This window comes from Ipomoea nil, unplaced genomic scaffold (assembly GCF_001879475.1).
Source record: "Ipomoea nil cultivar Tokyo-kokei standard unplaced genomic scaffold, Asagao_1.1 scaffold0980, whole genome shotgun sequence".
Taxonomy (NCBI): Eukaryota; Viridiplantae; Streptophyta; class Magnoliopsida; order Solanales; family Convolvulaceae; genus Ipomoea; species Ipomoea nil.
The window spans coordinates 2,024,325-2,038,722 of NW_017617408.1; positions in this window are offsets into that span (position 1 = coordinate 2,024,325).

Here is a 14,398-nt window from a genome sequence, read left to right on the forward strand (position 1 = left end):
AATTTCATGCAGGGCCTATTTTTGTTGCTACGCCCTGGACCTATAAAATGATAGGACCGGCCCTACTTTGAGCATAATCTCCATACTACCATTGTCGAGATTTGAACCTTAGTCTCTTTTTTTTTTTAAATATTGTCTACTGAATCAGTAAACTAAACCCGTGAGGGCTCTCTCGACTGGATCTTGGTCCAGCCTACTACGAGAATCTCGTATCCATCCCATGTTACACCTTTTCACTACCACATATCATCATCTTTAATTTTCACCCATCTCCCCACACAAATTATTTGTTGATGGGTTTGTTTTGCTACAAGTATTACGATTAATTAAGCATTCATTTAATTAAGTAATAATTAATAAAAAATTTATAAGTAATAAAGTAGCAATGTGTTTAATAGTTTTGGTAAGCTTTTTTTTTTTTTTTTTTTTTTTTTTTTTTTTTTTTTGGTGTTAATGCTGTTATAGGAAAGTGAATTTTGCAAGTGTTCTCTTAAGTTTAAATTTTGCCAAAGTAATGATGTAAAAACTTGATCTAGAATGTCTAGATGGGTACTAAAGCCCTTTGTTTATACACTTGCATATTTTGTCTCCTAGCTACCACCAATAAGAAAGGAGAATTCTGCATGATATAGATGATGTATAGGCTGCGCATAATTCGGTAAAAAATTAATTAATTGATTGAACTGACAAATTTCATTTACATTAACCCTTTTATTAGCTGAAATATTTGATTTGATTAATGGTTGATGATTTTTTAAAATTTTGGTTAAAAGTTAATTCAATTTGAAAGTGTCGGTTAATTGAACTGTTAATGTGTTTGTCTACATGCACATACACCGCACCTGAACCCTTATATATATATATATATATATATATATATATATATATATATATATATATATATATATATATATATATATATATATATATATATGTGGTAGGATATATCCCAACCGGCATGTCACGTCTTTTCTTGTTGTTTGTGCAGGTTTACAGGTCGGACATTCCCGAAGGAAGTCGGTCGGACCCGACCGGCGTATCTCCCGACCGACGTCTTCAACACCCGGTTGATGGCCCTTGAACGAGAGATTCAAGAAGAAGCACGTGGCAACGTTACACGATGACAGGCAGGGCTCGCTGGGTGAAGACACGTGGGTGCTACGTGGGTTACATGTCGGCCGGCCGGAATTGTGTCTCCGGCTTAGCGGCTATAAATACCCACGACGGTTGTAGTGCGGGGGACTTTTGAGACGATAGATAGGCTATTTACAGAGCTGCCCGATAGCAGTCAGTCGGCCCTCGGAATAGCCATTTTAGATTGTATTAGGTCCTTCCCTCGATCAATAAAAGTATTTATTTGCTTTGACTTGGTCTTCTTTAGTATCTTGACCTGGAATTTATACTATCATTTTTGGCTCCGTCTGTGGGGACCCGTGGACGAAAGCTAACGTTTGATGAGCACATGTTCCATCTATCATCATGTATCCGTATATGTACCAAATGGACCAGGTGGACTAAGCCGATGCGGCCAGTTCTTCCGATCATCAACGCACGCAGTACCAAGGTCAGACAATCGATCTAAACCTAAATCTATCACTGCCTCATCCGATGGCCCAGAACCCGGTCGCCCAGCAACCGGTCAATTACATCCAACCGGGGTATCCACCTCCCGGCCAGCAATTTCCTTTCCCCGGGCAATATCCATACCCGGTCCCACCTCCACAGTATGGGTATTAGCCCGGTACATCGATGTATTACGCAACGCCGACCGGCTACCCCCAATACATGCCTGTGCACATGGCTCCAGCCTCTGCTCCTCCGATGTACCCGACCATGCTGACCGAGCCGGAGCTTCAGCCCGCCCCCCGGGCTAGGCGCTCGGCTCGTTCGAGGTTGGGGTCGCAGGGTGCCGAGGCCATGGAGGTACCACGGCAGGCTCAGCAGGTAAGGACCCCGAAGTAGAAGCCAACCGGGAAGTAGCATTCGAGCGGCTCCGCCCAGCCATGCGGCAACGATTGAGACCGCAGGACCCGAGCAGGCGCTCAGTAGACTCACCGATGAGAGCCGCCAGCCAGGAGGGGTCGTCCGGGCATAGTGGGTCCAAGTCACATCGCCGACGACGCGCCCGGGAACCAGCCCAGACGGTCGAGCATGATGAGACCCGAGGAATGCTCGACGACCTCCGAGCAGAATTCACCCGGTTCCGAAACGAGCACGCTGTGAGGCCTCCGGTCGATCAATCAGCCTTCTTACTGAGGACACCCTTCACGGCGGAAATAATGGCCCAGCCTTACCCGCTCGATTTGCAAGTCCCGGGCAACAAAGAGTATGATGGGCATACAAATCCCGAGGTTCACGTCAACACCTACTACGGCAACATGTTGATGATGGGCGTGTCTGACGCCGTAATGTGTAGGGCTTTTTATTCCACGCTCACCGGTCGGGCGGCGGAATGGTTCAGAGCGCTTCAACCCGGTTCCATCGCCGATTTTGAAACTTTGGCGAGGAAATTCAACCGCAAGTTTGTGACCTCTAAGGTCATAAGAAAGCCCTACATGTACTTGGAGAAGGCCAAGCAGCTAGTGGGGGAAAGCTTGTCCGAGTTCTTGGTCAAATGGAAAGTAGCAGTCGGGGAGATCGAACCGATGGACGATCTTACCGCCATCCACATGCTCCACATCTCCCTCCGGGCCGGTTATTTGTATCAGGATTTCATCCTCCACCCGCCGACCACTTATGAGGAAGCTCTCTGTCGAGTGACGGATTACGCCAATGCCGGGGAGGCGAACGCGGTCAAGAGATCCCAGGAGGTCGGGACTTCATCCCGGAAACCCTCCGGTCGGGCGGAACATCGATCGGCTGATGATCATCCCCGATCTCGTACTCGGCCAGGAGAGTTCACGGCGCTAAACCGATCAGCGACGGAAGCTATGCAGTACGCCCAATCTTGCAACCTCATCAAGCTACCTCTTCCAGGACCAGAAGGCAGAGACAAATCGAAGCATTGCGCTTATCATCGTTGCGCTTGGCACGATACGGAGGAGTGTACGCATTTGAAACAGCTGCTGGAAGATTTGCTTAGCTTGGGAAAGCTGGACAAATGTGTGGGCAAAAGAGAAGAGAGCAAGAAAGATGTTGATCGAAGAGACCATAGGCGCTCCCACCATCGCTCAGATCGCTCTGATCGTTCAGATCGGTCGGGTCAAGACCGTAGAGACCCCGAGCCTCCATCTAGTAGCCGACCGGCGACCAAACCGACCATTCATGTGATCTTCGACGGTTTGGAAGATGCATCTCGACCCCGGGAGAGTTGCCTGGTCGCGATCGTAGACTCCCGTGAAACCGAGAAAAGACAAAAGATGGAGCCTATCACTTTCTCCTTGGAGGATCAACCGGAGAGTGGTGACCACGGGATGGAAGCCCTCGTGGTCACGATTGATATTATGGGGACCGATGTCCAGAGAGTTATGGTGGACACCGGAAGCAGTGTTAATGTCCTTTATTTGGACGTATTTGAGAAGCTGAAGTTGGACAAGCGCGAGCTGATTCCGGTCAGCGTACCCTTGTCGGGATTTACTAGGACCCTCATTCGCCCCGAAGGAAAAATTATGCTCCCGGTCGAGATCGGCACCCCGCCCAAATCTGTGAAGACTGAGATGGAATTCGTTGTGGTCAATCTCCACTGTGTCCACAATGTTATCCTGGGCCGACCGGCCATCATGAAGGTCGGTGGAATCATTTCCATGCCGCATTTGTGCATGAAGTTCCCCACCCCGAACGGGGTTGGAGTTGTACACGGTGATGTCCAAACCGCAAGGAAATGTTATACACGGGCCATCAATAAGCGTGATACTGGCACCTCGTCCCGTGTGAATACTATTGTCAAGGAAGCCACTACTGACCGGAAGGAGCAACTCGAGCCTTCCGAAGAGATCGAAGAAGTTTCCTTGTCCGAGGAACGACCGGACAGGAAGATCAAGATTGGTCGGGCCCTTACCCCCGAGCTACGATTAGAGATATTGGCAATCCTCCGGGAATTTGCTGACATCTTTGCGTGGGGGCCCGAAGATATGCCCGGAATCGATCGTACTATTATCTGTCATAAGCTTGCTGTAGATCCCGCGGAAAAGCCGGTCGTGCAGAAGACTCGACACTTATCCTCCGACCGCCGAGAGTTTGTTAGAGAGGAGGTCAAAAAGATGGCGGCGATCGAGCACATCCGACCGGTCATCTATCCCGAGTGGGTGGCTAATATTGTTCTTGTTCCTAAGCCCCCGACATGGAGGATGTGCATCGATTTCACTGACCTCAATAAAGCATGCCCGCTCGACCCGTACCCGCTCCCGAGTATTCATCAAATGGTCGATGAGACAGTCGGGGCCGAGCTCATGAGCTTTATGGATGCATTCAAAGGATATCACCAGATAATGATGCACCATGAAGATGAGAGCAAGACAGCCTTCGTTACCCCGGATGGATTGTATTGCTACCGAGTGATGCCGTTGGGCCTCCGCAATGCAGGAGAAACTTATCAGAGGATGGTCAACATGCTCTTTTCCGATCTTTTAGGCCGAACGATAGAAGCTTACATTGATGATATGTTGGTTAAGAGTCGGGACCAAGCCGACCACATTCGGGATCTCCGGGAGTGTTTTCAGATCATGAGGAGGTACCAGCTGCGTTTGAACCCTAACAAGTGCACATTTGCAGTTCAAACGGGAAAGTTCCTCGGCTACATGATGACCAGAAGAGGAATCGAGCCCAACCCCGCCAAGGTCAAGGCTATTCTAGATATGCAACCTCCCACGACCGTTCGGGAGGTGCAACAGTTGACCGGCCGGTTGGCAGCCTTGAGCCGTTTCCTCTCCAAACTAGCCGAGCGCGCCTTACCATTCTTTAAGGTATTGCGCAAAGTTAATGGATTCGTCTGGGACGATGAGTGCCGAGCGGCTTTTGATGAGTTAAAGGAATATCTGATGTCCCCGATCGTATTGTCAAAGCCTGAGCTCGGAAAAGAGCTAGATGTCTATCTCACCGTATCTGATCGAGCTGTAAGCGCGGTTCTATGCCGGATAGATTCGGAGGGAGTCCAGCGACCGGTCTACTATGTGAGCCACGCCCTCCATGGTCCTGAGCTCCGGTATTCCCGGCTAGAAAAGGTCGTCTATGCACTGTACATAGCTGCGAAGAAGTTAGCTCCCTACTTTCAAGGTAGAGCCATCCATGTGTTGACCGATCAGCCGATCGGACCAGTTCTCCGAACCGCTTCTTCTTCAGGGCGCTTAGTTAAGTGGGCGCTCATGTTGACTTAGTATGCAATTGAGTACCGACCATGACCAGCAATAAAGGGTCAAGCGTTGGCAAACTTCTTGGTCGAGTGTACTGCTCGGGAAACACGACCCCCGGCGGCCGAGGATCCTGAGGCGGCATGGTGGTCATTGGCCACCGATGGATCAAGTAGCAAAAAAAGAACAGGAGGAGGTGTCGTGGTCACGAGCCCGGAAGGCTTCAAGGTTTATTTTGTATTAATGTATCAGTTCCATCCGACCAATAATGAAGCTGAGTATGAGGCTTTTGTCAACGACCTACAATGTGCTCGAGACTTGGGGGTTGATTACATCCGGGCTCAGACCGATTCCGCACTAGTGGTCGGGCAGGTCTTGGGTGATTATGAAGTTAATGGAGAGCGCTTACAAGCTTACCGAGACCTCGCCCTGGAGAAGGTCACTTTGTTCCGGGGATACACCGTTCAGCATGTTCCACGACTAGATAATGCTGATGCTGATATTTTGTCTAAGTTGGCACAAGACGCCCCGGAACACATGTCCAAGATCGCTCAGATTTTAATGATCTCGAGGCATAGCATTCACCGGTTGCCGGTCGCACCCATCCAAACGGCGGAAGAAACTTGGATTTCGGATCTTATGGACTATCTCCAGCATGGTCGGTTACCAGACGACCCTCAGCGTGCCCGGAAGGCCAAGCTCAGACCTCAAAGGTTCCAGATTCAAGAAGGCCGCTTGTATAGGCGGTGGTATGGAGGCCCGCTCATGCGTTGTTTGAGGCAAATTTGGTTATGAAGGAATTGCAAGCGGGCATCTGCTCGAGCCACCAAGGAGGTCGATCTCTCGCCCGCCGCATTATGGTGATCGGGTATTATTGGCCATCTATTCAGCTTGATTGTGAGAAGCTCGCAAGAGGGTGCGAGACATGCCGGTTGTTTGCTCGGATGCTAGGGCGACCAGCCGCATTCTATCAGCCGGTCACGACTGCAATTCCTTTTGCTCGTTGGGGGGTGGATATTTTAGGGCCATTCCCTTAATTATCCGGTCGGAGAAGGTTCGTCATTGTCGCTATAGATTATTTCTCCAAGTGGATCGAGGCCGAGCCATTAGCCACGATCACTTCCCAATAGTGTGCTAGGTTTCTTTAGCGCAATGTCATATCCCGGTTCGGCGTGCCCGTTCATCTCATCAGCGACAACGGCCGGCAGTTCGTAAGCCAGTATTTTCAGAACTTTCTTGCAACGATCGGGACAACTTCCATCCGATCGTCGGTGGCTTACCCTCAGGGAAATGGACAAGTTGAGAACGCCAACCAGACAATTCTGGACGGGTTAAAGAAGAAGTTGCACTCGGCCGGTTGTAGCTGGGCGGATGAGCTCCCGTATGTTCTCTAGACTTACCACACGACCCCGAGAGAAGCAACTTTGGAGACACCATTTGCATTAGTGTATGGGGCCGAGGCTCGACTACCGATCGAGGCGTGGATCCCGACCGTCAGGGAGCGCTCTTATAATGCTAAAGAAAATGAACATTCCATGGTTGTGGATCTCGACGGGGTCGAGGAAAAGAGAGAGTTAGCCGCTCGGCGTATGGCGAGTATCAGAAGAGAGTTAAGAGCTCAAAGGACGTCCAGGTTAACCCTTGATATTTTCAAGTGGGAGATTACGTTCTACGACGTCGAGAGGCAAGCCAGCCGTTGGAAGGGGGCAAGTTAGCTCAGAATTGGGAAGGCCCTTACATTGTCACGACCGTCGTGCGCCCGGGAACTTACCGGTTAGAGACAACAACCGGAAGACAGATTGAGGGCACGTGGAACTCGGAGAACCTTGTCTTGTTCAGACATTAGTACAATTTTGTAACTATAGATGGAGTGGGGGCTCGACCTGCGTGTGGGCCCGTCCATCGTTAAATGCTTTGTACATATTGTAAATATTTAACCGTCTGCGCACGGGAATTATCAATGTATATACGATCGGTGATTGCGCGACCGTTTGCACACGGCGACCCGATCGGTTTTTTCTTATCGCTCATGCTCCAGCCGATCAAGACTCAGCATCAACAAACAAGAGGGGCGAAAGCCCCACGGACACACCTCTCCCTCGGTCCCGACCGATAGGGGTGGCAATTAATTGGCTCTAATAGCCATCTACATCTTTGCCGAACGAGTTTTAATGACCGGCATAATGCGCTTATCATCGGCAGACACTCGGGTCTCGCCATCGATTGGGGGAACTAGAGCTACATCAAGATACCCTGATCAACTTAATTTCTTTTCACTGTCGCACTCACTCGTGCCTTATGTGCACAACAGTGTGGGGGCTAGGGTGAAGGAAGGAAGCACGAGGCCAAACGGTCGGGCAAGCCCTGAACGAAAAGGCCAGCGAGTTTTCAAGTGGCCAATAGGTCGATGGGTCAGGACACGAACGACCAGGCCATTGGGCCAATGGGTCGGGCAAAGGACGACCAACATGCAAACGGAAATAAAAACGCAAAAAAAAACCCGAACGAGACAAGTTTGGCAAAAATAATTTCATTAATTAGTCAAAATATGCCCGGTACAAATCGGGACCGGGCTTCCGATGGAGTTCACTTAACAAAAACAAAGAAGCAGAGTACACGGTCGGAAGCTACACGACCCAATCTACTTCTCTGCAGCGCCGCTCGGCTCGGCTACATCCTCGGGGCTGAAAGGTGACGGGCTGGGGTCGGGGACTTCATCGGGAAGAGTCGTCAAGACCAGCTGCAGGTCGTCACCTTCGAGGACTTCCACCATTATCGATCGGGTCTTGGCGCGCATCTTCCTTTGACTGGACTTAAAGGCCCAATGCCCAAAAGTCCAGATCATATCCTCCCCGATCTTGTCCTTCAGTAGCTCCCGGAAGAACTTCTTGGCCGACGCCTCATCCCGACAGAGGAATCTCGCCAAGTCAACAAGGTTGCCCAGTCGGGCTTTGAGCTCGGACGCCTCCCCAAGGGTTTCCTTAGCGGCTTTCTCAGCAATCTCTTGAGCCCCCTTCGCTTTCTTTAGCTCGGCCTGGAGATCGGTGATCTCCCCCGCTCGACGCTCAACGATTTTCTTCAAAGCGTCGGCCTCATTGGCCAGTAGCGCTCGGCGCTGAAGAACCTCCGCCGCTCGGGATAGCTGGAAAACCGATTATGTTAACCCGAGCAGTGACAGTCGAGCAGTGGCAGTATATATGTGAAGAATTGAAGATAAAGAAATTCTTACCTCGACCAGATCATGGCCAATCTTCTGGGCCACCTGAACAGGAGTCAGCTTGGTCAAGTCCCCCTTGACCGGCCGGAGGTTTCAATCCGTGTAACGATTGACACATCCCCTACAATGGCCCCGACCGGGGGGCTCGGGCTGCTCTGTTTTCTTTGGCGCTTCAGTGCGACGCCTTCCTCGGGGTCCTTCTCGACCGTCTTCTCCTTGCCCTTACAGGCAGCCACTCGGGAGATGAGGACGTCGGATGACTTGACCACGTAGCCTTCGTCTATGGTAATGGTTGTCGCGCCTTTTGGGCGAGCATCCGGGATCTACTGATGGCCGAACGACCCGGCAGCTGTTTTCTTCTTCCCGAGCGAGATCTTAGCTCGGGAGGCTCGGGGTGCATCCGCCTCGTCAAAGTTGTGCGTAGGGGCCATCTCTGCAAACGAGGAACAAAAACAGTTAGAATGGGATTAAAACGCGGTCGGGGAGTTAGGGTCGGGGATGTTTGGTTAGCACTGGACCTTCATTCGCTGGCTCGCGATCGTCACGCCCGTTGGTTCGGGTGTATACTTCTCTTCCAGGTCGTACCGCGGCGGTGGCAATTGGGCCTCGTCATAACTCTCCTTCGATCAAAAGATCTTGTACTCCTGGATCTCGCTAGAGATCCTGGAGACGGCGTCCCGGAGGGCTTGGTTCTCGACCAGCGTGACTTGTTTCCGATAATGGGTGCTCCACGTCCTCTCGACCGGGAGGATCCACGGGTCATACATGACCGAGAAGATTCTATTTTTCCAGCCCTTGTTATTCCCGGGCAGATGGTCGATCGAGCATAGCTCTGCTCGGGATTGGATCATAAAAAACCCGCCCCCGTACTTTGGCGCTAGGGTCTTCACCTGATAGATGAAGTTAAACAACTCCATCGAGCAGGCTACCTTGTGCCGAGCACAGATCTGCGGGAAGCATGCCAAGATCCGGTGTGCGTTCGGGCATATTTGGGCCGGGAGTACTTGGTAGTAGCCCAGGAACGCAGTCAAGAGGGCGGAGAAGGGGAACGTGATCGGGGCCTGTAGCGAATCGTAGTGCATCCCGATCCACTTGCCCTGATGGCGCTCGATTATGTTGCCCAGATGCCGTCGGGTGTCGAAATACACCCGACCGTTGAGCATGGCGGCAATCCATGCCGCTTCCCCAGTCGTCAGTAATCACTCTTGCTGCTCGACGCTCTCGCTGTTCAAGAAGACGAATTCGTCAGCGGCCGGTGCGGCCGGGTGCTCTTCGGCCGGGTCTGGTGTAGCCTCCCGATCGCTTGCTGGAGGGGCGGCCTGAGGGTATGCCCCAATAACCCGGGTCGGTGTTTCTCGAGCGGCTTCAGTCGAGCGTTGCCCGCTCGTGGAGGTTTCGCCGCTACCGCTGCCTGAGCTGCTCTGGACGACGAGCTGGACGAGCTTTGTCGCTCGGACGTTTTCCGTGGTCGTTGAAGGACCTCTGGTGAAGACGCTTCTATATCCACCTCTTCGCTTAACTGCTCGACCGCGTCATCATAGTTCGCACCCGAGATGTTTTGTCTATCGGAGTTCGACATCTCTTTTTCCTAAATGGGCGGTCGGGATTTCAGTAGGGGTTGGGTACGAGTTGGTCATGGTTAGTTATGGCCCGAAGGTGGCCTCTACGTGCTAAAGTAAAAAACGGAAAAGAGAAATCTAAAAGAGGCGAGAACTTACCGATCAGTTAATGTTCGCTGAGAAGGCTGAAAGTTCTTAGCTCGATCGCTGTCCAGTGTTGGTTGCTCGGGATGCTCCGATCAACTTTCACAGGTGGTAGAAGTTCAAATGAATCGCAGAAGGGACTATTTATAGGAAAACATTTGGGTGTGATACGGCCCACTTGCGCGAAGTGACGGTTCCGGACTCCGAGGCGACCGTTGCAGTCTCTGAGATGTGCAGAAGTCGAACACGTGGCACGACAAGCGACAGCTGTCTGGTCGGGATGGCAGGCCGGCTGATGGGACTTTTTCATCCCGTCCCGTTTTTTCCCGAGCGGTAAAAAAGGCCCGGGCTGGGGGGCTTTTGGTAGGATATATCTCGACCGGCATGCCACGTCTTTTCTTGTTGTTTGTGCAGGTTTACAGGTCGGACATTCCTGAAGGAAGCCGGTCGGACCCGACCGGTGTATCTCCAGACCGACGTCTACAACACCCAGTTGATGGCCCTTGAACGAGAGATTCAAGAAGAAGCACCTGGCAACGTTACACGATGACAGGCAGGGCTCGCTGGGTGAAGACACGTGGGTGCTACGTGGGTTACATGCCGGCCGGCCGTAATTGTGTCTCCGGCCTAGCGGCTATAAATACCCACAGCTACTGTAGTGTGGGGGACTTTTGAGACGATCGATAGGCTATTTACAGAGCTGCCCGACCGCAGTTAGTCGGCCCTCGGAATAACCATTTTAGATTGTATTAGGTCCTTCCTTCGATCAATAAAAGTATTTATTTGCTTTGACTTGGTCTTCTTTAGTATCTTGACCTGGAATTTATACTATCAATATATATATATATATATATATATATATATATATATATATATATATATATATATATATATATATATATATATATATATATATATATAATACTTCATAAATCACACTATTACGTTGACTTTTCAATTTTTATCATTTATATATTGACTAGTATTTTATATGCGCGATGCGCAAAAAATATATGCCCAATATTAAAATTAAATATTAAAATCTTAATTATATTAATTTTTTTTTAAAATAATAGTATGTGTATGTGTGTGTGTGTGTGTGTGTGTATATATATATATATATATATATATATATATATATATATATATATATATATATATATATATATATATATATATATATATGTATGTAATTGTATAATTCATATTAATATTATTGAGGTAAGAATTATAGAAATGATAATTTACTAAATATAACTATGGTAACATTTTAATTAAAACCTAAATGAATTCAAACTTACCATTGAAGGATGTAAGAAAAAATATTGTGTATGCATGTACATGGTAATAATAATGTGGAAAGATAACAGAAGTTATAACGGCAGGGATATTTTTGTCCAAAAAATTATGTAGTACAGCTTTTATAGCACAAGGTACAAAAAAAATTAACGGAAAATATGGACATAAACCAGGGGTATAACCTGGATTGAAGCTTATTATGTTTTTAGATGTAATAACTATTTTGTGATGTGAAACTTTGAATTGAAAGCTTTTATTTATAAATTGTAAGAATATTTAAATTTTACTAAAATATTTCAGTTAACTAACTGATTATTTGGAAAAGTATTTAGGGTGTGTTTGGAAACTTGGAAAATGAGTTCTGGAAATCATTTTCCAAGTTTCCATTGTTTGGATATGCCTAGAAAATCAAGTCAACGGAAATCATTTTTCGTTGACTTTGGAAAATAGGCTTGTTTTTGAGGAAAATGACTTTCCCTTTTTTTTTGGGGGGGAAGTCATTTTCCAACTTTTAAACCAACATCACACCACCACCAACATCATCAACACCATTCCACCACCACCTCACTACCACAATTGCCGCCACCGCCGCCGCCACCACTATACCACCACAACCACCGTCACACCACCACCACCACTACCACCACCACCAACACCATACCATCGCAACCACTACCACCACCAACATCATCAACACCATACCACCACCACCAACACCATACCACCACCACCACCACCATACCACCGCAACCATCGTTGCTGCCACCACCACCACTACCACCACCTCCGCCGGAACCACTGTCGCCGCCACCACCGCCGCCGCCGCCATTACTACCATACCACCGCAACCACCATCACACCACCACCACCGCTGCCGCCACCACCACGACCATACCACCGCAACCACCGCCGCCACCACCACCACCATACCACCGCAACCACCGTCGCCACCACCACCACCATACCACCGCCACCACACCACCACCACTGCCACCACCGTCATACCACCGCCAGTTATTATTATTATTATTATTATTATTATTATTATTATTATTATTATTATTATATAACAAATAACACCACCATCACTACACCACCACCACCATAATATTTTGATATATTATTATGTATTTTTTATTATATTTAAAATTATTATTATATTATTATATATTATTATATATGTTGTAATATTCTAAATAAAATAATTAAAATGTTTAATTATACCATTCTACTCATTTTCCAGAAAATGAACCAAACACACAAAAACAGTTTTCCAGAATGCAACCAAACACTGGAAAGGAAAATGTTTTCTGAAAATGACTCATTTTTCAGAAAATATTTTCCAGAAGTCATTTTCCTGCTTTCCAAACGGACCCTTAGTTCTGTTAATTAAGAAATAGGAAGTTAATGCTGGTTAATAGTTATGATATTTTACAAACTCGGTTAATTTGGTTCAGTTGTTAATCGAATTAATAACTGAATGAATTGAACACCTTTAACAATACATTCATAATTCTTTACAAGGTTGTATATGTTCTATAGCTTGTACATGTTTTAGTATAAGTATAAGAAAACAAATAAGAGTCAACAAAAGATGGTTTGACTAGATGGAAGGATACAAGTTTGACTGAAGGATGGTTACGTTATGGGTTAAATTTTGGCTTTGCTCTAATACAATTAAAGATGAAGGAAACAATGACGATTAAGAATCTAAGTGAGGTGTTGTGTGTGTGTGTGTTTATATAATAATAATAATAATAATTAAATATAAATAAAACAAACATGCATTTGGCAATACAGTCAACAAAAACCTAGAGTTAACCTGTTAAAAATGTTAATTGTTTTTTTTTTTTTGGGCTCAATGACTTATTTGCTCTTTTTTTCTAGTCCAATGGCTTATTTGAGAGTTATTTAGCTTAATTGCTGTTTTTCAAATAGTTCAGTGACTTATTTGTATTTATCCCTTGTATAAATAAATGAATAATATTACATTTACTCTCTTCTTTTTTCTTTTTTCTTTTTTTCCCCTCTCTCTATTGTTTTATCCAGTGGGAAGGGCACACCCTAAAGAAGCACAACAATCAATTTTGCTCAATCAGAAGTCAGAACTCTCCTTGAAAATACCTGAACGATTCTAAAACATAACACGTTGGATCCCTCAAGAGTCGAAGCCAACACACAAGCCATCTTTTTTACTCTATTTTATACTTATTGATGTAAAACAAGCTTTGGTTTATCCTAAAAAAAGTGAGTTACAATTTTTTATTCATTCCATTTTCTTCCATCAATAAAATCAGAAGATACAATGAAAGCTTTGCTCTTATAACGACTCTATGGACAGCCTATGGTATTAACAATTTTCCTAAATAAATTATATAAGTGCATAATTGGTCAACCATATTCAGGCAAATTATTGGTCCACACAGTATTATGTAGACTATAATAAAAAGTACATTTTTAATATACTAAATGTACATTATTTTTTATACTGAATGTACATTACATAATATAATGTACACTCAGTACAAAAATAACGTACATCCCCTTAATATAATATACATTATTTTTGTGTTGAATGTACATTATTTTTGTACTAAATATATATTATTTTATAGTATACAAAATATGGTCCACACATCTTGTATGGATGTTCCACAATAATGATTGCCATATTCAATGGTGGACCCTAAAACCCACTTATGGATGTTTTATTGATTGATTGAACCCTTGGACCTTAGCCATTTCATTTCAGCTGTGGAAATTGATGGATTTATTTTAGTGCCTTTTGGTTTATATTCACTCATGCATCTTGCTAACGTCATCTTTCCCCTCACCTTTTACCATCATTTCTTGCACTTTTTGCCCAAGTTGCCTATATATATATATATATATAT